The sequence below is a fragment of the Schistocerca cancellata genome, chromosome 4, assembly GCF_023864275.1.
Source record: "Schistocerca cancellata isolate TAMUIC-IGC-003103 chromosome 4, iqSchCanc2.1, whole genome shotgun sequence".
Taxonomy (NCBI): domain Eukaryota; kingdom Metazoa; phylum Arthropoda; class Insecta; order Orthoptera; family Acrididae; genus Schistocerca; species Schistocerca cancellata.
Window position 1 is genome coordinate 879,031,022 of NC_064629.1, and position 27,851 is coordinate 879,058,872.

A 27,851-nucleotide genomic window follows, 5' to 3' on the forward strand; every position below is an offset into this window, starting at 1 on the left:
TTTGCTCTTAACCGACACTTACTAATTCAGCAAATGGTTTTCCAGCTCTCGTTATATTAAGCGCAATCTTAAAACTGTACGTACCGCTGGGCTATTATTGTTGTCGTCCTGAAAAACTGAAAACAATGGTCCATAAAATGTTAAATCAGTTAGATGAGAGACATGGGGAAAGAAAGTCGCAGATCTCTCGTGACAACAGCAACTACGACAGATTCATCTAGTATCGTCAGATCGCTCTTCTTAAGCTCAGTCAATTTCCCCATCCGCTCAGAATCCGACAATAAATTGTACTCGTACTTCTGAAAATTGTTATAATAGCCTTCAATACCAAACTTCCGCAGACCAGCGAGAATACTGCCACATATTAAACATTTCGAATTTTCACATTTTTGCACAAAGAAAAAATGATTCTCTTATTACTTTTTAAAAGATAGCAAATCCCCACTTCTCCGTTTCCTTGTTTCACTCTGCATTTTCCGGTTCTTGATATACAACGTTCACTACGTAGTGGTCGCTACGCATCAACGTCCGCAGCCTGGCACTACACTGCCTGCCGGCTGTCGCCACTGCCCCAGTCGACGATTGCACGCGAGCAGCACACGTGCAGCGCTGTGCGCTCATGAGCCGCGTGCAACGTTTGCCCGCCCCTGCTATACTCCGTTATCCAGGAGAACGATTGCTCGCAACATACACCGTACCTCTGAACAAGGGCGCTGGTGACAGTGCTATGCATGGGAGACATTCATCAGTCTTCCATGGGACCTGTGATGTTAATCGAAGGTACCATGACAGCTATGGATTAAACGAACATTATTGAGGACCGCCTGTATCCATTTATACTTGGTGTCTTTCTCGACGGTGATGCCATCTTCCAACAAGACAACTGCCATTGTCACAAGGCCGGAATCGAGCTACAGTGGTCTGAGTAACGTCACAGCGAAATGACTTTGACGTCTTGACCACTGAACTTGCCCTATACGAAACCGACAGAACACAGCTGGGACGCTATCGGGTGCCATTTCCGCTCCCACAATTCTCCGGTCTTATATGTACTGGAATTTCGTGACGTGTGTGCAGACACCTTGTAGCACATTCCTACAGAAAGCTACAAAGCTCTTTTCAACTCCATGTCACGCGGAATAGCTGTTGTGTTGCGTTTCATAGATGGACCAGCAGGCTGTTAAATACGTGTTCATAATATTTAGGCTTATTGGCGTAGGTCCGATAGTATGGAGTGACATCAGGAAATGAACTAATGCAGTACACGCTAGCAGAAAACTATCTTGAAATTATACTTAAAAAAGTCCAGGACTAACTGTCAGCTATTTAATTTCTTGTATTAAAATTTAATTCTTTTCAAGTATAGCTTTCACTATGAAGTGTAATGGAAGCAATATCTTGTCCCATTTAGTTCCTAATGCCAGACGCTAGAACGTAAGAGACAACAGGTGGGGTATCTGTTAAAACCAATGTATTCCTATTCGCGAAGATTAAGGTTGAATGTTCTTCTGGACATTCTGGTTTGGATTTTCCACCACTCACTTGAGTGAAATACTGCGATCCTTCTTAACGCACCGCTACGGCCGGTTTATTTCTCCATATTTGTGGTGTACGTGCGTTTGTCGCTAGTGACTTCGCCACCGACTGGACGTTAAACTATTACCTACTTCTTTTCCTGGACGTATAGTGTGTTAGTGAGGGGCTCAGCGACGTAATGGAGGTGGGAGCCATATTTCTCTCGCTTGTGGTCTGCAGTCAGTAAGTACGACACAGCGCGCAAATACCGCGACGTTTTGTTCCCTGCCGTACCTCCACCTTGCACTGACACACACGCATCTTCAGGACTGCATGCTCCGCTAAAGCTCTGCAGTGTAAAAGAGAATACTTGCACACTTTTCAAAAACGATACGATTCGAAATGTAATTACGCCCTCTAAAGTACACTAACTGATCCAAAGTATATGGACACCTATTAGACATTAACATCGGTTGTGTCCAGGCTCCACTGCCTTAAGGACAGCTTGAATTCTACTGGGAACACTTTCAATGAGGTGTCTGAATGTCTATGGAGGAAGGACATGAGCCGAAACTGTAGACGGTAGTATTGTTAGACACTGGGGTTTGGAGTGAAGACAATATTCTAACTCGTCCGGAAGGTGTTCGATTGGGTTCGTCGGAAGTTTGGGCAGGTCAGTCAATTTCAGAAAGGTTACTGTCCACAAACCATTGCATCACAGATGCTGCTTTATGACAGGTTGTACGGTCGTGCTGATACATCCATCGTCTCCGAACTCTTCCTCTACCGTAGTCAAAACACAATGCAGTCAAATGCGTTCATGTCCTCCACATTTAAACACTCATTAAGCGCAGTAAGACGGCCACAACCTAACCACATGAAACACCCCCATATCGTTAACACCACCTACTCCGTATTTCAATTTTGGCACTACACGTCATATTCTCCAGGCATTCGCCAATCCTAAACCCTTCCATTAGACTGCCACAGGATACGGCGTGATTCATCACACCAAATCACTCGTTTTCGGTCATCCACTATAGAGTACCGTCGCTGTTTACACCACTTGGTTAAAATGGCTCTGATCATTGTGGGAATTAACATCTAAGCTCATCAGTCCCCTAGAACTTAGAAGTTCTGAAAGCTAACTAACCTAAGGCCATCACACACACCCATGCCCAAGGCAGGATTCGAACCGGCGACCGTAGCAGTCGCGCGACTCCGGACTGAAGCGCCTAGAACGCCTAGACCACCGTGGCCGGCTTTACACCACTTCAATCGTCGCGTAACACGGTGTATAGAAATGTGTAGCTTTCTATAATCTGCTCGACCGTTGTACCTAATTCTTTTTAGCACTGTGCGCACAGTCATTATGCTAGCTGAACTCCTGGCAACAATTTGGAACTCCAGAGTGATCATTTCTACTTATTTCGTGCGATTTTTTACAATGCTCGACGCTACCTGTCCCTCAGCACATGAAGTGGGCGTGGTCTTGGTTTAGCTCTGGTTGTTCCTTCGTCTTTCCACTTCACTGGCATTTTTATAAGGGTTGAAATGACCCTGATGCATCTGTTACTCAGCTGAAGTCCAATGACCAGTAATTGAGCCCTCCTGGACGATCTATTCTGCTGCTTCTGCTTTTCTGTTCACAATAAATACTCCCCGCCTTCTTTTATTCTGGTGGGTTCGCGTCTCGTGACATCTAGTGCTCCATTCCGTATTACATTGCTGTGTCTGCGTACTTTCTAGCCGGCCGGTGTAGCCGAGCGGTTCTAGGCGCATCAGTCTGGAACCGCGCGACCGCTACGGTTGCAGGTTCGAATTCTGCCTCGGGCATGGATATGTGTGATGTCCTTAGGCTAGTTAGGTTTAAGTAGCTCTAAGTTCTAGTGGACTGATGGCCTCAGATGTTAAGTCCCATAGTGCTCAAAGCCATTTGAACCATTTTGATACTTTCTGTCCGATAGTGTGAACGTATGAAGTAGTTAAAGATGACGCGAATGTAGTCACCTAAGTCAGACGATTATATGGAATTTTATAGGACTGTTACTGTACTTCATATACTTATCACAAATTAAATAAACAAAAAAATAAGAAACGTTTTGAAGTAAAAACAGTCACGGAACAGCTTCGGAGATCTACTAAAATCATGTTCCCAAGTGTATCGCCATACACGGTGAACATTAATAAAATCGACAAACTGCAGGGACTGATTCTTGATTGAAAATGGAGGAAAAACCTTCTATGAACATATGTCCGGAAATGCATCGTTGCCTCAGTAGATGGCAACGAATGACAGTTCCCCTGACCACGTGCTGTGTGTTCCTTGTGTGTTGCAGGCTGTGTGATTGGCGCAGCGAACTGTAAGCAGCAGAACCGTCTCATATTCATGTCTTAAACAAGCCGGGATGGTGTTTGTGTACGGCCAAGCAGATGGAAACGCTCGAGAGGCAGCACATCTATAACAAAACAAGTACCATCATAGACACCAAGCACATCACACAATTCAAGCCCTTTTGGGCGTTTGTGTGATCCTGGGTCCTTTCAGACAGACGAATGTGCAGGGAGGCGGCGGACTGTGCGTACAGCAGATCTGGAAAACGTGGTCGTACAGGATATTGGTTCAAAATGGCTCTGAGCACTATGGGACTTAACTTCGGAGGTCATCAGTCCCCTAGAACTTAGAACTACTTAAACCTAACTAACCTAAGGACATCACACACACCCATGCCCGAAGCAGGATTCGAACCTGCGACCGTAGCGGTCGCGCGGTTCCAGACTGAAGCGTCTAGAACCACTCGGCCACTATGGCCGGCCCAGGACATTGAGACGAAAGCTAGTACAAGCTCCAAATCTGGAGTACGCACAGTCCGCTATCTCCCTGCACGTTCGTCGTCTGAACGATCCCATGATCACACAAACGCGCAAGAACGGCTTGTCTGATGCGGTCGGTGTCTGTGAGGGTACCTGTTTTGTCGTACCTGGGCTGCCTCTCGACCGTTTCCATCTGCTTGGACATACACAAACACCATCCCGCTTCTTCCCGACTTGTATACGAGTACATGACCATTCTGCTGGTTACAGTTCCCTGCGTCAATCACACAGCCTACAACACACAACAAACACACGGCACGTTATTTGTCAGCGCAACGATGCATTTCCGGACACATGTTCATTTCTCCAGTGCCACCAATCAGGAATCCGTCCCTTCAGTTTATCGGTTTTATCAATGCTCACCTTGTATAATGCTAGAGAAGAAACTTCGGTCCCGTAAAAAATCGTGTTTTATGAAAACTACATTACTACCGCGATGAAAACTGAGCGAATAAATGCTCTATATTACTTGCTGCGAAAAACTAAGGAAAGAAAATACGTAGCTCATGTAGGTAAGACATTGCGCACAATAGTAGCTTCTTATATTTCCTTCTTCTTCTAGTACGCCTCACGTTTGGTCACCTGGACTTCTCCGATTCTAATAGACAGTACTCATCGATCGACAGTGACATGGTACAGGTATTCGGTGTTATTAATGCTAGTTCAAGCTGAGATATTCCCTCAGCATGATTTTCTTCTTGTACCTATTGTTCGATAATATTCGAATTTATTAAGTTTGTATTTTCCACAGCACAACACACACGCTCTATGGGATATATTTCTGCATTTGTACTTGGTCGACAGCACTTGCTCCCAGTTACACAGCGCGTTCTATGCGGGAGACTGACATTATCCTCTATAGTTTCAGATCGTACGCAATGATCTCATTTAGCCTTTCGAGTCCACACAGAAGAGTTAGCCACACGTCTCGCCATATATATGACGTATGGCTAACTCTTCCCTGCGGACTCGAAAGTTCTAATGAATTCATATACGTTTATATAATTTAGAGAGACATCTGACACCAATTTCCTCGTTGTTCTGCATGTTTATCGTACTGCTTTTATGCTATTTAATTCCCTCGGGTGTTCAAATACTAAGATACGAGGGCATGCTGAAAAGTACTGACTCCGAAATTTTTATTTGATATCTCTTAGAGCTTTCCAAATAAAATAAACTTAGTTCAAAAATGGGTCAAATGGCTATGAGCACTATGGGACTTAACATCTGAGGTCATCAGTCCCCTAGAACTTAGAACCGGCCGGCTAAACTTTGTTGACATTCTTCATGTCTGCATAGTTGTAGCATTCTGTCGCTAGACGGCTCCGACTTGCAGCGTAGAGCATAGCGGTGTGTAACGTAACTGTGTCGCTGCGTAAGAAACAAAGTGCTGTAATCGATTTTCGAATTCAAAAGCTCGTCCGCACATGGAGCACTCTCTCCTTGAGCATGACAATACCAGATCACACCGATCGCTGCGATATCTACAACAATCCGACGCCTTGGATTCACTGTCATTGATCATCCTTCATACAATCCAGACTTAGCTCCATCCGATTTTCATCTGTTTCCATAACTTAAAGAACATTTTGGAAGACATCACTTTGATAGTGATGAAGCGATGTAGGCACAGATGAGGTTGTGGCTCCGTCAACAAAGTCAAATATTTTACAGTGACGGTATTAACAAACTAGTCTCTCGTTGGCAGAAATGTGTTGGTCGCCAGGGTAACTACGTTGAGAAGTAAATGTGTAGACATGAAGAATAAAGATGCAGAATGTTAATAACGTTTATTTTATTTGAAAAGCCTTAAGTGTTTTCACATAATAAATTCGGAGGCATTACTTTTCACTACACCCTCATATTTACCTACATCTCGATGCATGCCTCAGCGCCGCGTAAGGCGGAAATCGCATTTTACGGATACGTCGATTTTCTTTCTTATTTCATTCGCGTATTGAGCAAGCAAAACAGTCTGTCTTCTTGTGTGGCAGCGCAAATGTATAAGTCAGTTTTGTACAATGACGAAACCGCATAAACAGTTGCTTAATCCACAATCTTTTATTGTGGACACGACCAGTTTCGGAACACTTAAATTTCCATCGTCTGATGTGAAAAATGAAAGTGATTTTATTTTTTACTACAGGTGAAAGAACTTCAAGTGATCCGAAACCGGTCGTGTACACAATAACGGACTGTGGATTAAGCAGCTGTTGTGCGATTTCTTCATTTTACAAATGATACATATACAGCTCAGTACGTGTCCAACATTCTCTTGGCTTTTTGTTATGATCTAATGGTGGCTGCATAAGTGTCGCAGAGTCCTCTTCTAATACAAGTCGAATAAATTTCCACAAGACAGTTCCTTCAGAACTACATCGTCTTTCTGTCAAGGATTCCCATTTAAGTAACCGCGGGACTGCTGCGGTCGCAGGTTCGAATCCTGCCTCGGGCATGGGTGTGTGTGGTGTCCTTAGGTTAGTTAGGTTTAAGTAGTTCTAAGTTCTAGGGGACTTATGACCTAAGATGTTGAGTCCCATAGTGCTCAGAGCCATTTAAACCATTTTGAACCCATTTAAGTTCCCGAGCACTTGTATTACACTTTCGTGTGGGCTATAGCGACATGTTACGACGCTTGCAGCGTGCCTGTGATTCGTTCGTTCTCTGATGTCATGCCTACTTGATAAGGAATCTAAACACTGGAAAGTTACTCGGGGCTAGGTCATATTTACATCTTGTATACGACTTCCTTTACAGGTGGAAGAGGTAGTACCTGTACAATTTGATAAAATTGAAATTCAATCAACCTCTCCTGCTGAAATTAGGAAAATAATAAATTCACTCAAAAGTAAAAGCTCGCATTGGACGGATGACATTTCCAACAGAGAACTAAAAGCTTTTTCCCAACAGCTAAGTAAGATTCTCAGCCACATAAGTAGTAGCTCATTGTAACAGGGCATTTTTTCGGATAGGATGAAATATGCTACTGTTAAAACATTGCATAAAAATGGGGATGAAAAAAACTAAACTGCTCCCAAACAGGCCACGAAGGCCCAACGGTACCGACCGGACGCCGTGTCATTCTTTGCCCTGAGGCGTCACTGGACTTGGATATGGAGGGGCATGTGGTCAGCACACCTCTCTCCCGGCCGTACGTCAGGTTCCGAGACCGGAGCCGCTACTTCTCAATCAAGTAGCTCCTCAGTTTGCCTCACAAGGGCTGAGTGCACCCCGCTTGCCAACAGCGCTCGGCAGTCCGGATGGTCACCCAAAAATGAGGATAGGTCTGCTGCTAACAACTATCACCCAATCTCACTTCTGATAGTCTTATCCAAAATTATTGAAGAACTAATGTATTCAAGAGTACCTTCGCATATTTGTAAAAATGCAGTAGCTATTAATAAAATGTCAGTTTGATTTTTAGAAAGGCTTTTCAACAGAAAATGTTATATATGCTCTAACTGATCAAATATTAAATGCTCTGAGTAACCGAACATCACCCCCTGGGAGTTTTTGTGATCTCTCAAAGATTTTTGACTGTGCGAATCATAAAATTCTTCTAGATAAACTTAGGTATAATGGTATGGTTTAACTCATATTTAACTGGAGTGATGCATAAGGTAGAAATTAACTGTACAGATAGTCTGTAAAAATCAGCAGAGTCCTCTAGCTGGGGAGGCAGCAAGAGCGCTACCCCACATGGTTAAGTCTTAGGTCCCTTTTTGTTCTTAAGATGTATTAACGACTTGCCACTCCATATTCATGAGGATGCAAAGCTAGTTCTTTTTTTTTTTCAAATGATAGAGCACAGCAATCGGTCGTCCTTTTCTTGCAGGTTTTATTCCGCAAATCTAGATTTCGGCTAGTGCCTAGCCATTATCGATGCACCATTTCATAGAATCAATGCATGTTCTAGTTCGTCACACTTAATGGAAGGTAACTTGATGCTAGTTCTTTTTGTTGATGATACTCGTATGGTAATCACATCCAACAAAATGGAATCAGCTGAGGAAATTACAAATAATGGCTTTCAGAAAATTATTTAGTGTTTCTCTGCAAATGGACTCCCACTAAATTTTGAGAAAACGCAATCTATGCAGTTCTGTACAGGAAATGGCAAAACACCACTGATAAATATAGATTTGAACAGAAGTATGTTGCTAAGTCAGAACATTCAAAATTGCTGGGTGTGTGCAATGATGAGAAATTAAATTGGATGAAACACACTGATGATCTGCGGAAAACTTTGAATTCAGCTACTTATGCTATTAGGATTATTACAAATTCTGGTAATATCAGTAAATTAGCATACTGTGCCTACTTTCATTCACTGCTTTCATATTGCGTCGTATTTTGGGGTATTTCAGCATTAAGAGAAAAAGTATTCCTTGCACAAAACCATGTAATCTGGATAATAGCTGGAGACCACTCAAGATCACCTTGCAAACATTTATTTCAAGAACTCGGGATATTTACAGTACCTCCACAATACATATATTCACTTATGAAATTTGTTATTAATAATCTATCCCCGTTACAAAATAATATGAAAGTGAATAGCTACAACACAAAAAGAAAGGATGATCTTCATTATTCTGGGTTAAATCTGACTGTGGCACAGAAAGGGGTGAATTATGCTGCCACAAAAGTCTTTGATCATGTACCAAACAGCATTAAAAGGCTGACAGATAGCGAACTAGCATTTAAAAATACATTAAAAGAATTTCTGAATGACAGCTCCTTCTACTCAAGAAATAAATTTTTAGATATGAAGAAGCAATAACAAGAAAATTAATTACAGCGTGTAAAGAAACCTTACGTTAAACTGACACTTTCCACATTATTAAGAAATGTCGTACTCATCACCTATGGAACAAGTATTAATGTAATGTAATGTAATGGTGCATTGCATTTTCCTAGAATCCTCTAATAGTTCTAAGTCTCTCATTCGCCTTCGGTATTACTGTCTTGGTGTGTTCGCCACATTTCATACTACCTGTTAGTTTTAGCCCTAAATATCTAACGATGTGGCGTGCTCAAGATGTTCACCAGTAATCTCGTAATCAGATAATAGCTGGTTCTTACTGTTTGGTGTACGAATTATCGTACCTTTACCTACATTTATTGACGGCTCCATTCATTACATTAAATGGAAATTTTGTCCAAGGCTCTCTGCAATTCCTGACGTCCGTTCAACGACGATAATCTCCTGTGCACTGAAAATCTTATAATGGTGCCGATTCTGTCTAGAAAATCGTTTATATCTACTGTGAATATTAGACGTGCTGTTACGCTTCCTTGGGCACACCCGTTGCTACTTTCATTTCTCTGGAACATTCACCGATCATTATGACGTACTGGACTCTGACAGTAAAATATTCCTCGAGTGAGTCACTTATTTGTGAAGATACTCCGTATGATCGTATGTTAATCAGTGGTAGCTTGTAGAATGCTTTTCGGAATTGTAGGAAGAGGGAATCTACATGTTCAGCTGCATCTATTCTCTGAAAAATGTCATGTATGAATAAAGTCAACTGTGATTCACACGCCTGGATTTCCCCGTCCTGTAATTCAGTCCTTGCTGCCTTCTGTTAATATTGCCATATTTCTATCGATACGGCGATCAATCTACGGAAACGACAAACGTCGAAAAGAAACGGTCTCGTCAGCTGAGCAGAGGTTTAGAGTACAAGAAATCTGAGGTTAAAGTGAGGCGGGAAAAGAAGGAGGGTTACGAACGCACTTCACCGCAGCACGGCCAAAGCCGGAAGTAAATATGGCCACTGAGGAGAGCGCAAACCGTGTTTGCCAGATACTTGGAGGAGAAGGCGAGATAATAATTATAGTAAACGGATTTGGAGCGTTGCGGCCTTCTTCTGCCGGCCCGGCACATTTTGTTAATTAACGATGCCGGACACCCGACTCTTCGCTCAGAGAGAGTGGGAGGAACGGAGGGAGATAAAGAGAGACAGTGAGAAAGAGAGAGAGGGGAAGAGAGAGAGAGAGCGGTTTTAATGCTCTCGCTTCTACCACAGTTCAAATAATCGAGGAAGTTGCAATACTCTAGCTGTTAACTATGTAGACCGCTGCTCGATATCCGCTTAGAACTTTCTCCCCTCAGCCCGGAAAAATGATAAAAATGGAACGAACGGCCGAAGTGGCAAGAAAAAACGGGCCCTGGGAGTCATCCCATTATTTCGGCGAGCAATCGATGAAGAGTCGGCCGGAGCATCCTATCAAAACGCGCCGTGGGAGCCCAAGTATTAGAAGCAGAATTGCTCGTTGGACGCCTTTCCTCGTCTTGAGCCGACCAATGAGGGCGCGCGCCGTGCGTCTTGACGTCAATAGCGGCAGCGGCAGCCTCCCCGCCGCCGCCGCCGCCCCCGCGTTCGTTTTCGGCCTGAGACGCCCCTCCGCCCCCGCAACCCGCGCAGCCAGCCTTACAGATCCAGCCTCCCCGCCTTTCCCGGGCGGCGAGGCCGTCTGCGCCTCCTATCTCCTCACTTCCTACCTCCTTCCCACGACTTATAAAAATATTTGCTTTACAGAATTGGCAAAGCTGTAGAATAAGCCTCGTGCAACCGGATTTAGATAAAAGAAAAGGGGCAGCTAGAGATCAGGAAATGAAACATTAAAAGCGGTGGATAAGCGTATCCATTTAAGCAGCATAATAGCTGACGATGTCCGAAGTATAGAGTATATAAAATGTAGGCTGATAATTGAAAGAAAACCGGTTCTCAAAACGACAAAAAACTGTTAACATTGAATATGAATTTAAGTGTTAAGAAGTCTTGCCTGAAAATATTTGTTTGGAGTGCAGCCTCATACGAAAGTGAAAAGTGGACAATAAGCAATTCAGGCAAGAAGAGAATAGAAGCTTTAGAAATGTGATGCTACAGAAAAATGATAAAGATTATGCAGGTGTATCAAATAACTAACAAAGACGTACTTAATCGAACTGAGGAGAAAACAAATTTATGGTAAAACTTGACCAAAAAAGGGATAGATTGACAGGATATACCCTGAGGCATCAAGGAATCATGACTTTGGTAACGCAGGGAAGAGTGCGTGTGTGTGTGTGTGTGTGTGTGTGTGTGTGTGTGTGTGTTGGCGCGGGGAGGGGGAGTGGAAGTGGCGTTAATAATTGTAGTGGGAAACCAATCCTGTCTCCGGACTGCAGACCTTAGTAACAACACAGACACAGATTATATGCTGCATCCATAGGGGGAGCAATTTAAACTGGCCCGAAAAGAGTTTCCAGTATTTGCTCACAACGTGCGCTGAACAGTACTGAGAACGCTGGAAGATATCGAAACCCGCCCGAGCGCCAGGAAAAAGTGAGCAAAAGACCATTACAATTCAGAAGGGTCAGGCAACGCTGTAGTCATGGAGTGTGCGGCTGGTCCCGGCGGAGGTTCGAGTCCTCCCTCGGGCATGGGTCTGTTTGTCCTTAGGATAATTTAGGTTAAGTAGTGTGTAAGCTTAGGGACTGATGACCTCAGCAGTTACGTGCCATAAGATTTCACACACATTTGAACATTTTTGAATTTTTTATTTGGGTCAGGCAAAATTGCTTTACCGGTAGGCGTGCAAGGTGGCTCGAGGTATTTAGAACCCAACACGTTATACTGTACTGAGAAATGAAAGTAACATCTGGTGTTTTTAATGGAGATAAATGAGTTTCCACGTAGGGTCAGCGGCGCTAACTATGTTGTCTTAAGGAAAGCGTCATCAAGACTTCGGAACAACTTGCGCGCTTTGTAATGAATAGCAGCTCCTTTCAAATGTCAATAAATGTAAGATAATGCCCATAACTATGAGAAAGGATTAGTGATGAAATACTTCAGTTCGTCGAAACTATAAATGCTTTGGAATAGGACAAAGAAACAAAATGAAACGAAACTAACATATATAATCTATAATACGGATGGAAGAAAGAAAGATTCTAAGGAAAATTTTGAGATCAGTTAAAGAGCAAACGCAGTACAGAAGACGTCATAATAGTGGACTTTATACAGGTATTTAAAAAATTACAGATATGCTTAGCAAAAGAAGAACAGCTTTCTATGGCCACATTCGAAGGATGAATCGCAATCGGCAAATTAAAAATGGAAAATACATGGTGCAAAGAAATTGGAAGGGACATTGACGAACTCCAAATTACTCCCCCTTAAGATATTGAAAACGACTGCCACTCAGGAAGAAATTACAGGATTCCAAAGGTTTAATGAAAATCCCAGGAGTAAGAAGAAAAAACAGAGAAACATTGGGAACCGATGAGAGAAACTGTTGAAGCAACCGTAGTTCATAGCGACACATACGTAAAAGAGGAAGAAAGAAAAGTCGAATGCAAGACTTAATATATTAGAGGTTTCTGTGAAAGTGCAGTGCATCTGTCAAATAAATTGCACAACACACGCTAGTACGACCAGTTCTAGGTCACTGTACCCGTGTTTGGAGTCTTTGTCTAAAATAAATGACAGCGGACATTTAAAAGACCCCTGAAACGTGCTGCTGATATCATAACCAGATAGGTATACCACTCGCGAAAAAGTAACAGAGACGATCGGAGAACTTAAATGGGTATGTTCGGAAGGAAGTCGACGTTGCTCTTCCGAAATCCTCTTGGTCGAATTTAGAGAACCGGTGCTGCAGGAAGACTGTGGTACAGTTATGCTGCTACCATCGTAGGGATGCTGGGAATAAGATAAGAGGAAACAGGGAACTTGCCGCGGCATGTAGACGGTCACTCCGCTTTCGCCCAGTTCTTGAGTGGAATAGGACAGAAAATCTCTAACATTACTACCCTCCAACATACACTGTAGTGAGATCTGGGAGACAAATATGTATCCGTAAACTAAGAGGACTTCGTACCAGAAAATATCAGAGGAAACGTGCATATTTATCCTTACAATTTTACTGTTGTGCGGAAGTTAAGGCTTTCATATCAACTTGCAAGAGTTCTGCGGTGTTTTCTGGATAAAGTTCCGTCGGTACATTTGGATCATTTGGATCCTAGGTTTTTCATTCCTTCAAATCAGACGTGGTCCAGCCTATCCAGATGCGTGAACTCACAGCACACGCGAAATTTCGCATCAGAAAACCGCTATCACCACATTGAACAGCGTTGTATAGTGATAAGATTGGCGATGGAGGCACAGGTTTATTTTGATCATCCTGTAAATTCCGTGCTATGGCACTTTGATAGAAATTACTCATGACTGGATACTGATGAATGGGAAATATACATTTCACGTAACATAGCACAATTTGAAAAGCAAGGTAAAAAGACAACTTTCGGCAACTCTCTGAAAATTATTCTTTTCATTAAACTTCTATGTATCCTTTGAAGACGATTTCATTTTCGCTGTCTAAGTTTCACATTACTATTTTTACATTAAATGAATCATACTCTGAAGAACAGTCTCAGAAAACAGTCTAGTATTAAAACAAAAGGAACTGATTTTAACATTCCTTAAGAAGATTCTTTTCAACAGCGTAGAAAGAGTTGGTCAACAGAAAGTTCTTGAATTAACTCTCTAAGATCATCTATATTACCAGCAAGACATTTAAAAAAAGCCTGACAGATTGCTGAAGATAAGTATACCCATATGTTTCACTCATTCCTTCATTAATGTTAGAGCCTTAAAGTATTTCTACATGATATTTCTAGTCCTAGTACTATTATTTTGATTTGCAGTATAACTCACGAAAAAACTGTGGAGGACTGTGTCGCATTCTGATCCCTAACAAATGACCTACCACCAGCCACCTGGCGGTGAACAAGCTAATAGTACAGCATTAGCTAATCTTGTGCCCATCTTCACAAGATTACAACTTTAAACAAAAAGGTATCAAGTTTTAAACAAAAAGGTCTTTCAGATACGCAGTGCCCTCTAATAAAGTGTCACTGTCGTCGTTTCAAGTCCATTTGTATGTTTTAATGTCCTGGCGAGAGACTATAAGGCAAATCATTGGACTAAACTCAGGTTTTCTAGGGTGAAACTGTATTGGCTCTCCCTGTAGCGTCCCACTGTTCTCTGATTGTAGGAAGCTGACTGGTAATACGTAATATGCTATAAATGTGACTATTTCGATACAGTCACTGATAGAAAGACGGTAATAAGAATGTTAGAATTGTGTAGTAATGTGTAACCCTGAAAACGAAGCTGAGCTTAGGAATACACACTGGCGATTAATGAAAATGGTACTTTTAAGACAATCGAGGAAACTATTATTTAAAAGCATATTTCATTTATTTCTCGGTGCGAGGTTGCCAAGATGAGCTAGTATAGGTACTAGATAGAGAAGGGACAGAAACTATACTAAGTCGAGTAATTGCGTTTCAGTACAATGTTCTATAATCTGGTCGAGTAATAATACAACTTATCTGCCATTAGGAGTATGGATTATTTACAAAAAATACGCGTAAGTATTGGAGTGAGATATTTAGTGTGAGGAAGCTGTAGTTTGCCAGAAGGTAAACACGTCGAATTTGGAGTGCTGGTGTCTCCTTTTTTTCATCAAGAGCCTACGATAACTCGTCACAAGTTACTGCCTAAAGTGATAGCGAAAAGTGTAAATGTTTCATGGTTCTCTCTGCATGGCAGAATGATTTATAATAAATTACAGGGCCAAACAGTACAATTAAATTAATTAGCTGTTGGCATAGACCATTACGGTTCATGTAGCCGTCCTTTACCTCGACAGGCGCTGAAGAATGCATCAGTCAACCAGGATAAAAGCGCCTCTCTTGGGCCTTGATGTGTGGTTGTACTGTCGGCCAATATTATGCGATGGACATTGTCATCGGATGCTGTGGAGAAACAATAATTTATAAGTTTTTGTTGTAATATATTCTAACCAGTGTATTACTGTTACTAATGATACAGAAAATGTACGTGTGCCATGTGTGTTACAATAATACACCAGATAGGAAATAATGGGCACTGTACCCAGTCACTGTCTTTTGAACGCATTTCACAGCATACGCTGTTCCTCGGATCGCGAACGCGGTTTGTATTCTGTTTCTGCTTCCATCAACAGATACCAATTTCAGATATAGAACTCGATAAATATTAACATCATTGTTCGTTCTTAGAATGACGTGGATAATTTCTTTGATATCATATTACATCACCGCCGTTATTCAGAGAATTGCGAAAATTCCTAGGATTGTGATAGTTGCAGAAGCTCTTGCGACGTTTTTAAACGTTTTCCAACGATTTGTAAGTAAGTAGACTCTTACCTACGTCGAATTTGAGCAATAGTAGTGTAACTAAAAAGCTGCAGCATCTAAAGAAACAACAGAAATGGTGAAAAGTCATACACTAATAACAATAGTATAATATTAGCTTTGGTCGTGCTGCAACAGTACCAGAAATGACGTAAAATGCTATATTAACCTGAACGCTTGCACTGTGAAGTATCTATCGCGTATGAAATCTATGGAAGATTTATGGACGTATAGTAAGTCGATCTGCGGATGCATCTAACCCGTCAGACCTTCGCTTTTCTTCAAACGGCGACAGCTAAGTTCAACCATGGCAAAGAAACTATTCGTATCATTTCCGGAACGAACATCGGTGATAATATTAATCTATTCTGTAGTAGATCTATAAAATAGACAACTAATTTGAAGGTGGGATACCGAAACCAAAGAATCGTAAAAACTAATCCGGCATACCAGGTAAAAATGGATCTTGGGCTCCGAAATGCATAGTGTTAACTAGAGCATGTAAAAATCACTGATTGTTTATGCTTTCTTTGTATTAGTAGGAGACAGAAAAACTGAAGAAATAAAGCTGTTTCGGATCAACGAATACAACTGACTTTAACACAACACTATTCGTGACACTATCACGTCGATCTAATTATCATGTGATAAAATTCGAAGAATTATACTATCCTATGGCTCACAGTATATCTGTGACCCGAGGACTCTGGTTAAGCTGAATGGCAAATCCACGGAAAGAAACACCAGCTACTATCGCAAATTACACAATAATTAATTTATATTGTCAAAGTAGAAAAAAATGATGTAGCTTTCCTGCTATTACTCCAAATAGGTCGAATCAGTGGAAAGATTGAGCTTCGGCGTATTCTGAAATAAACGAAAGGAATTGAATAAGATGTGGTGCAGAGTTGTATGTTCATATATTGGAAAACATGCAGGGACGCTACTTCAGTTCCATCAACATAAACTGAAATAGCAAACGCTATCGATATGGTACAGAGTTCGGCTCGGTACCTATAATATAGGACGACACACTTCGTGAGGACACGTAGATTGTTTCAGGAACACTACTCGAATTTGCTGATTCTTCTATATTTTTAAATTTCGTATGCGATGAATGATTTGATACTTTTCCATATACCGACCGTCCTTATCCAATTACTGAGCTCCATTGCAACGTACGCTTATATTCGCAATTTTTCGAGTGTAATGTTTAGCTTCTCTATGTGAACAAAAGGCCGCCCAGAGTTTTTTCGGGTTTGAAAACGTAGACAGCTAAATACAAATGTAACATATACTCAAACAAATAAGGAATGACCTGTCTGAACGTAGTCAACATACACGAAAATATAGAATAAAATACTCGTAAATTCCTTCCAGTGTCATCGTGATATTTCGCTGAGAGTCCTGACACCCATTATTATAGGCTCTAAGACGAAATCTGCTGTTTTCATCTCAATTTTGGCTATATGGAGTGTTACACGAGAAATATCGTCCTGCAGAACACTTACTTACATTATTCGAATGAATGGTTTTCAGTGAGGGATGTAGCTTTCGTATTTTTCGCTCTTGCAAGCATTACGACTATTAAACCACCGAGGCTCACACTGGGACAAATAGCCGTCGTACAGCACTCCGTGTCATTCATTCGTAGATTTGCGGCTGAAAGATCGAGAAATACTATATACATTGTTTGTACATAACAGAAGTATACATAACTTCGGAGAATCGACGGTTGCTGTTTAACAAAAATTAAAGTATAAGCCACATCAGTTTTATAGCTGCTTAAGTCGGCATGCGACTTTCGCTGATGTTGACGAAATGGTTCAAATGGCTCTGAGCACGATGGGACTTAACTTCTGAGGTCATCAGTCCCCTAGAACTTAGAACTACTTAAACCTAACTAACCTAAGGACATCACACACATCCATGCCCGAGGCAGGATTCGAACCTGCGACCGTAGCGGTCGCGCGGGTCCAGACTGAAGCGCCTAGAACCGCTTGGCCACTCCGGCCGGCCTGATGTTGACAATATAGCACATAGCCGAAGTAGTTATTTTATTTTTGACTATCAATGCGGTCAGTTTCAGACCATCCACAGGCCATAAAACCTATTCAACTGTGTATTCCACAATTGCAATGTCTACTCATTCTGAAATATTCTACTACAGCGCAACGCGTTATAGTCAACATGTTCTCTGTGTTACAATATAAAATTTAATGACTTTAATGTGTATCTCGTAAGACAGATGAAATGTTGAGCATGAAGCATGTTATACTGTAGAGAACATAGAACCTGTAGGTACTGAGTTGTGTGATACGCAGTTGAGTAGGTTTGATGACCTGTGGATGGCCTGAAATCGACCGAAATCAACACTCAAAAATAAAATGACTACCTTAGCAATGTGTTGTATAGAGCAGTTCTCAACATTCCTAAAATCCTTCCAATATCGCCTACACAAAGTACTTCCACAGATATTAAAGCTAGTTTTTCATAAACTCAAGGGACTGGCGCACGTTTCGTGACATTGTCTAAGGTACGGGGAAAAGTACGTTAACATAGACAAGTGATACGAAAAAACTCTTTAAGATTGTGAAATAACTAAAAAATGTGCCGTTTTATGACATTTGGCTAAAAATTCTGTAATAGTTACCTGCAAGCTCGTCGCTGCACGATAGCAGCGGGGGAACCAAGTACTGTGAGAGACGTTTTCGGTAAAAGAATGTGGCAACGAGTTCGTTCACTTAGGTTTAGAGTCAGATGTACGACAACATCTATGTCTATCACCCCCTCTTGTATTTCGGCTGCACTGTGCCCTGTCATCTTTCTCCATCAGAGCTCGTTCTATTTATGTTCTATTACATAGCTCTGCAGTATTTCATGAACTGGTGGGCCTACTTCAGTTTCAAAAACTTTTGATGCATGGGTCACGGATTTTGCTTAAATCTAAACGTGCACCGATACATTGGCACAGGAATGTATTTGACGCCAAGAAACAATAATGAAAATTTAAATTTATGACTGTGTTCTTTACTAGTAAAATATAACTAGGATAACTGAATTTTCTAGAATATTGGCGAGATATGTATTGCGAACACAGTTCACTGTTTCGGTAACTTTATTTTCTTCGTAAGAAATAACGTCAGTTGCCATATTTAAATGCATTACTTTCCCTCGTATTCATTTTTCACATGGGCGTCACAATAAGTACGTATTACTGGTTATATGAAATTACTTTGTGGTAGTATGAGGCGCCTCACACAGTAGAAAGACATTCTTGTTAGAAGGTTTACGGCTTCCTAGGAATTCATCAGCAGTCATTAACTGTTATCGTAAAAGATGCGACTATGTTGGTGAACAACATTTGAGTAGAAATGTAAGTGTATTGAAAAAAAGAGAGAAAATTATTTTCGATGGCAAAATCATAACAATAATAGAAAACAGTAACCTAAGAAGGGGGCAGTCTACACTGTGCTACTATTAAACTAAAATTTATAGCTGTAGCTGTTATTTGTGATTCATAAAAGGACAGTTTTATTAACAATGAAGAATAACACATAACTGCAGGACTCATATGAACATGGCAAAATATCATACTCTTTCGCAATGTGAAATACATTCGAAATCAAAAAATTAAAATGAATTCAAACGAAAATCAATGGTTGTCATGGAACGGACCGTATAGAGAATTGATAGCGAGATTATGTGAGGCTGAAAAGAGAAGAGCTGCTAAAGTGTGAACGGCCGCATAAAATCTATTAAGGACTGTGTCGCATTACTATTGATCTGAGATTCAGCTTTAGCCCTTTGTTTTCCAAGTGGAGAACCTGCTGCTCTATTCGACATCTGTGAGCTACACCCAATACTGGCTCATTAAATACTGGGTCGGTTTTCTGATAACTTCAGCTGTGATCTTCTTCAACTATCTAGCGTCTAGAGTTTTGTCTGATCAACCAATATAAAACTTGCCACAGTAAATGTAAGTAATTTTATACGCTTCACTGCTGTCCAATAACTTTACCCTGTCACTGATGTTGAAAATGTAGCGAGCTACGGTGATTCCCACAGTAAATGAATTTTTCAGTCGCGGAATTTCTGCATTGTAATTATATTCTTATTCTAGGTATGTGACAGTGAACTATTTTGAATTTACAGTAGGAAAAAAATGCAGAAACAGCATAAACGAGTCTCATGGGCAAAAGGTTTTGGTCCACTAGCAAAATATTGTTAATCAAGACAAGAGTGGAGCTTATTGTTCTCAAGTATGAGGTCTACAACTAGGAGAGACTATTTCCGATTTTTATAAGTATTACTTATGTATACAAATCATACTGGTAGTACCATGGAACTTGGACGGGATCACGTCGTGTGGTGGTTTATATATATAATACCAAAATGTTCATAAACCATGCAGGCTAGATCAGATGTGCTTGTGAAGTAGACTAAGGCATGGTATATTGCTACAGATACATCTAAAAACTTCAATAGAAAACAGCTACTCAGTTAGACTTACGCTGCTGGCGCTGTGTATGGATATTAATATAGCAATCCAAGATCCCTCGATTAAACAGCGCCTGTCTAGTTTTCTAGAATATTCTCTGACTGGTGGTCAAAGATCTCATTAGACGCTATTCATAACACGTATCTGTTGAAACCTGTAATGAAAAAATAGAAGTCTTAATTTATCAAATAATGCAACAGTGACAAAGCTAAATATGCAAATGCGTAACAGTTTCCACAGTCGTAAAACGCAAAGCAACTGAAGAGCCTTGTCTGTCTAACCTCTACACTGTCTACAGTTATTGAAATGTCTATTTTAATATTGGTTCTTATGCACCGTAAAGTGTGCAATTATGAAGCTCGTTTCGATATTCTGCCATTTAGCATTTGTGGCGGCAATTTTCAGTTAGCGCCTTATAATTATAAGGCTTTTATGGCCAAATGTGACTTCCGTAATGCTGCATGATTCTTCGTAATTGAAATTTTTTCATTGTTGCAACAAGAAGGGATCAGATAAATGTTATAGTACTTAATACAATAGTGCTTAATACAATCCTCAACCAGGAAGACAAAAATGGGTCAAATATACAAAAGTAGGTCTGAGCAGGTGAAAACGAATGACGTTTAATTTTCTTGACGATTGTCCTGGGCGTTGAGAAGCAGTTGGTTATAGTACTATGGAAATGTGTGTTGACACTTGTAGGAGGGGAACGGGAGGAGGGGTGATATAAGCAATAACTAGCTATTGTTGTAACACGAACATGGTCACATAGCAGAAAGCGTGCAGACTCGTCAGTAACCAAGCGCGATTTGTAGATTTCCTTATAAATGTTCGTCGCTTGTTTGAATGCAGGTGGAAAAGTGTAGTTGCAAATATCTGCAGGAATTCAGCAGTTTGAAAGTAGCGCTGTACAAAAATTAAATCGGGAAGAGTAGGCAGCAAGGAGTGGGTTGAATAACAAAGTAACGGTTTCTATGGTGAAATGCAGTATACTGGGAGGGTTGAACAGCAGGCATTCTTCCTCTACGATTAAAACGTCGGGAGCACGGGTGGTGGGGACGCTGGATTGGGGAGGATGGACATCGGGGGAACGCGGTTAGAAGGGAAGCCGCGAGACACCGCGCTCTGAGCCAGAAAAAACACACTCAGCTCGCCCCACACTTAAGAGGTCCTACACACGAAACGAGGCGCAAGGCCGGGGAAGAGGCAGAATCAGGTTCTTTGCTTTACATTTCGCGGCTGAAGAGGCTTCTTAGCTGCAGACCGTTTTTTGCTCTGCATTTATCCTTACGGGGCAGAAGAGGTCGAAATCGACGTTTTACAATTAAACAGTATGCTACCTATCATATCGCTAAATAATAATGTTATGAATACGAGGTCCAGTGGAAAAATTTCGTAAGCAGTTAAGGTATATCTTTTCAGTATTTTGGTACACGTGGTCTGCGGTGGCTCATTGAAGAGTAATTTTATTTAGTTTGATTTCTTGCCTCCATTTAACTTTTTATCTGTCTTCCACTGAAAATATCTGTTGAATAAACTCTTTCTGTTCATTCACGATAATGCTGCTGACATCAGTGATGCCGGCTATACTCTTCATCTCCTTCTAGCATTCCGTACTGCCCGATTGCGTTTTCGCGTCAATGTTAATTGTACGTTAACAGTCACCGAACAGTCTGCCGTGATCATGGTGGTCAACATTTTGAACACTTCCCGGAATGGATCAATTCTGCATTTGTTACGTACTATACTGTACGCTAAGAGAACAGATTCAACACGCTGTGGAAAAGGTACATCTTTTGCTTAAAGGTTCTGGCATTAGCCTGTGTCTTCTGCAATACGTTTTGGCTATTGCATCTTATAGGCCGTATCACTGTCGTTAAGATGTTTTTACCAAAAAAGAGGTAATTTGCGTAACAAACTGAGTAAATCGCAATTAAATTACTGCTCTGTAACGAGTCACCGGATATCACGGACCCCTTATGACAAAATACTCAGAAAATGTCTCTGAACAACCTCCTAAACTTTGTTGGAGGAATTTGGGTTCACTGTGTATAGCATGTACCTTGCGCTAACATAAATACACATGAGATATTACGGCCGTCATAAGCGTTAGACGACGTAGTAACATAAGGTCACAACAAAAATAAGTGTGGTACGATATAATAACACAATTAACTATTGAAATCTACTAATTGTGTCGTATAATGTTTTGAAACAAGTGTTTAACTATATCGCGTAACTCATATATAAATAAGAAATCTAAACTATTTCTTGTATTGCGAAGATGGCAGATTAAATGCTTGTATAATCGAAGAACAGAAAATCGTTACTAATTCAGCACAAATGATGTCTCAAGCTGATCGGACATTTTATGTTGAAAAGGAGGTGGGAGAAAGGAAAGGAAAGGTAATACTGATATCATCTGCATCAGGATTTTGTGCGTCATCAGCGGCGACGAGTGAAAATGTGTACTGCACCAGTGTTAGAACCCGGAACTTCTTGCTTAAAAGGCAGTTACGCTAATTACTGCGCCAGCCGGACACAGTATTACCGGAAGTCCGCCTCTTGGTGGACGCACATTCCCACCTAGTGCCACTTATCCACAGTCCCAGTCGATGTCCATGGAGGACATCTCTACTTCGATATTCCCGCAGGAGGTCGGACTTAATTGTGCATTGATCCGAACATTTTATTACTGATGGAGTTCTCTGAAAAATTGTGTCCTATAGGAATCTCCGCGATTAATTTCGTAGTAACTATTATGAAGGAGAGAAAGTGAAAATTATCACGATGCCATACTACGGAACAGTCTCACAAAAGATAGCAAATATTTTTAAGCCACACGATGTTAAAATAGCTTTTCAGAGTAATAACCTAGTGAGGTATAGCCTTAAGCACGATATTGGCGAGAAGAGAAATAAGTTTGAAAGATCGGAAGTTTATAAGATTCAGTGCAGAACTTGTGATGCAAAATATATAGGGCAGACAGGAAGATCATTCGCGATCCGGTATAAAGAACATAAAGATGCGTTCAGGTTAGGAAAATATGACAAATCAGCTGTTGCGAACCATATATATGAAACAGGCCATCCCCTTAAGAGCATAGAAGACAACGAAGAAATATTGCATGTAGAAAAGAAAGGGAGGAAACTTGATTTACTAGAGGAATTCGAGACAGCTATCCATGAAAAGAAACAAAGCAATATTCTAAATGCACAAGATAATTTTAAAGAAATGAGATTTTTTAGCGGGTTTTTAGAATTATTTTAGGGTAGGTAGGCGACTTTAAACTTGTAGCATGTCACTAACGGAGTTGCGAGAGGCTAACGATGGCAGACCAATGCAATAAGGAAATAAGGCGCCCAGTAGCATAGCGTTACCGTCAAGCACACGGCTGTAACCACGCCAGAACACCTAGGCACGTCAGTCCACAACAGATCCCGAGCCGGCACAGTGCGACAGCATATTTGGTAGCTATGGGAGGGCCATCGACTTGTGTCAACAACTTCAATGTAAGAGTAGGACCCACAGTCCAATATACTTTTAATTCTGTTTTACTCTATGGACTTCCCAACTATTTGTGATGGTATTTTGTCTTTTTAGTCCGTTTAATTTCATGACATAGACTTAACAACCTGATGATGAGAGCATTGTCTCTTGAAACGCGTTGTTAAAATATATATATATAAGTATCGCGGTTGAATGCTAACAGTGATAACCAGTATAACGACAACTGCTACCTCGACTCCTTAATGGATTATATTAAATATTATGAAGGTATCTAGTGGTTCTTTAGTTACGATTTGCGACCCGTCGAGAATGAAATCGAAGATTCACTCACATACATTAAGAAATATGGAGAAATGGGGTTTAGAATGGCGTACAAAGCGATCTCGGTAACTTTCAAAGAACTTAAATTACGGTGTCTCACCTTAAGAATTCGTATGCAGCACGTCATCGTATTACATTATCAGATCACGGGAACATCCGGCGGAGAATCGTACGACTCACACAGCTCCCTACTGGAGGCAGAATTTTTGTCAGTAAAAGTACTAAAAATATCAGTGGACTGTGAAGAGTACTCGTCATATAATAGCAACTACATTTTAACCATCCGTATACTTCAAATGTTGTCACTGAAAACTGCCAGTTCTAATTTCTCCTTCCGTATATTTCTTTATAGTTTTATTTGAATAAATGTTATTTACTTCGAGGGGTGCTTTTCAGGTATCATTTAGCGTTCGTGTAATGACCTCACACTGACGGAGGTAGTTTCTTATTGAGTATTACGATAACGACGAAGGATGTGCACAGTTTGTATCGTCTGAGACTAATACGAAACGACTATATCAATTTACTACGGGCTCGTTAATTGACTGAAGATACGCCACAACGTACTTTAAAATGCGAACCACATCAGCGCTGCAACGACAAGTGACATAAAACGACCAAGGAAACTTTTAGCTTCTGTTTGTTGTCTACCTATCAAGCACATATCGAATGATTAATTTATTACTATTTTTCTGCAGAGTTTCCTTACTTACTCTCAAGAAAGCAGAAAAATACCACTACTGGAAATCGAAAGACGTGCAACACAGAATGCTAGTTAGTTTTAAATGACGAAACATTATTTCCTATTTCCCTGTTGGATTAAGTTTCAGTCGTGCGTATGCTAGATTAGAACGGCAAATTCAAGTTTGCCATTATTTGTTAAATGTAACTATTTCCACATAACATAAGAGACTTGACTTTTCATTTTTTGCTAGCTAAATGTAACGAGTTTTGCGTAACATAAATCAATAATACTTCCTTATGTAAAAACTCTGTGTCTCATCAGTTTATGCATCTTCTATAACTGTTATCGGTAATGTTAGTTTAAGTCGCGCGTCATTTTATTTGTGTTTGAGACATTAAGTTATCACCCGAAAGTTGCCTAAAAAGTTAAAGGCTAGTTCGTGATCAAATAAATAACGTTTCTGCAAACACCAAGAAAGTGTTTCCTGTTTAAAATTGTCCTTCTAGAAACTACAGACATTGGTTTCCAATTATCTTCAACTTAACGCGCATCACTATTGCAATAGCCTTATACCATCGCTGTTACGTATCTACAAATTACGTATTAAGCAAGGAAAAACTTCACAGAAGAAAAGAAAGGAAAGGAAACGTATTCTGTATCTTCATTTCTGATACAGGCAACTCAATGTTAGAATTTGTTCAGTCGCAGCGGAGCTATTCTTAAGTATAAATGACATATTCTGAAACCATGATTTTCTTATATTCAAAATATTAGAGTTTCTCATAAAATAGTTATCGTACTGACACTTAAAGAGCGTTACGATGTTATAAAAGTCCTCGTTACACCTACCAATGTTCAGTGTTAAACAAAGGTCTCTGCTAAAAACTGTTCAGTCAGAAATATGACGATGCTGCAGATCTTTCTAGTAAATGTACTTGGGTGTTTGTTCTCATCGCTATAGTAGAACATAGGGACTTGTGGGCACCAGAATAGCATAAGCGAGAAAACCCGCAAACAGGTCAGCTTCGTGCTGATTAGATTCGCTTCGATTGCATGACATCTGTAAAAAGCATCACATCATCATTACTACCTCAGACATAAAAATTGAGAGGTACTACACGAGCGACAACTTTCGTGCCTTCATGAAAGCCCTACGTAATCCAAATTAGAGCAATACCAAGCAAACATAAAAATTGAGAGGTACTACACGAGCGACAACTTTCGTGCCTTCATGAAAGCCCTACGTAATCCAAATTAGAGCAATACCAAGCAAACATAACTCCCAGTAAGCACGGGAAGCACCACAACCTCTACCACTTTACAACCAGCATTTATTATTGCATTACCTTACATCAGTAATTAGAAAGCTTTACTGCATTACAATCAGTCCAAATTAAAAATCAGCTCTAGCTATTAGCTATTCTCTTTAACTTCAATCTTGCCCAATTCCTTGCCAAAAGTTGATTGATGAACATGTCTTTAATTTCATTTCGTTTGGATGTTATCAGATGTCATCCATTTACGTTTGCAGTAACGTACTTTCAGAGGATAGAGCTAAGATAGCTACCAGTGTCACACAAAACGTTTGCTCTTCCAGTATAAGGTGGGCTTCATTTTCTCGTGCACCAATAGTTTTCTACGTAATAGTCTTCAACATTAATTTATCTTATTGTGAACACTTCTCCGTCCCGGAGCATATAGGGGGGCAGGTGGAGGTGGGGGGAGCGGGGGAGTGGAGAGGTGTCGTACTCTCACTCACCCACTCCCCCCACAGCATATTGGACTAAAAGCGTTCCCGCATACCGCACGTCGGCAAAAAAGTGACGAGTCAAAAAACGGCAATTTTGATTTAAGTCACTGAAAAGTACTTGTGAAGTGTCGCAACGTGCTCGGAAAAAGTCACATACCAATTTCGCAGTTTGGGCCACTTCAGGGCAGTGGTGCCAGTTGTGTTGCAGGCCATGGCAAGAACAGAGCCACTTCAGCGTTGCTACTGTCTGATGTCACATTCTGAGCTGTGACTCTTTTCATGTATGAGGTAGTTGAATGTAATTTTTAATATCACTGTGTTTACACAATACCTGTATCTTACATCAAAAAGTCCTTGAGATATACATGTATAACTGAAGGAGCAGACGCTTTTTGACTCTTACAGCTGTCGTAAATATTACAAAATTTCGTGCGTTGCAGCTTACGTGAAAGAAATGGAAATTTCTGCTACAAAGAAAGTTCATACGGAATCACTATTTTCGGCGAAAAGTATTTCTATACCGTATAAGCCGAGTTACAATTCTATGTTTTCGTAAACTGTGTTCTATAATTGTGTATAATTGATGTCCATTATTAAATTATGTTAATTATCACGAATTATAATTCTGCATTACGTATTTTTTCTAATAAAACAATTTTAGCTTGTTTTTCGTTTTTTATTCTAACTAGGAACCAATATTTTCTGATGTAGGGTCGAATGGCGTATTATATTACAGTACGTAAAGAAATATTTGTATTATTTTTGATGAAAAAGTGGCAAAAGTATTACATAAGGGGTCATAATAAAAATGTTTTTAGAAAAGCAAGAAAAGTGACACAACTCGAAGAACTGATTAATAATTACCTGGTAACACATCATATTCGACGAGGACAGAACTACATGTCTATATTAATATATTGCAGAATATAACGGAATTTATTGCCAAAAATACTTACATGAAATTTAAAGGAAGATTATACTATTTCAACATAAGATTTACAGAATTCTTTAAGTCGATTTTTCTGAAGCATTATGTTTTTGAGTTGGGTCACTGTTCTTCCTGGGGTGCGATATATCGATTTCCACATTATTCGGATAATTTTCAGAGATTAAAGTAGAGTGAAAACTAAGAGTCTCTAAAATGGCAATCAATTCTAGAAAATTACGAGTTGTGTTTAACACAGGATGCTTCAAAGATGCTGGGCACGTTGGTCGGCTTGCGGCCTGACCGACTTAAGAGAACTTTCCAGGCAGGAACAGAACATTTTCACATCTTCACATACGTGTTGCCAAAAAAAAAAAAAAAAAAAAAAAAAAAAACCACAGGAATCTGAGTAAGGCAAGACAGAAATGATAAGACCATCCACTAAGAAATAAAATAACAGAAGCATCGACTTCCCCAAACGTAGGTGGAATCGGTTGAAAGAAGCAACGTCCCCCACATTTGCACAATCCCATA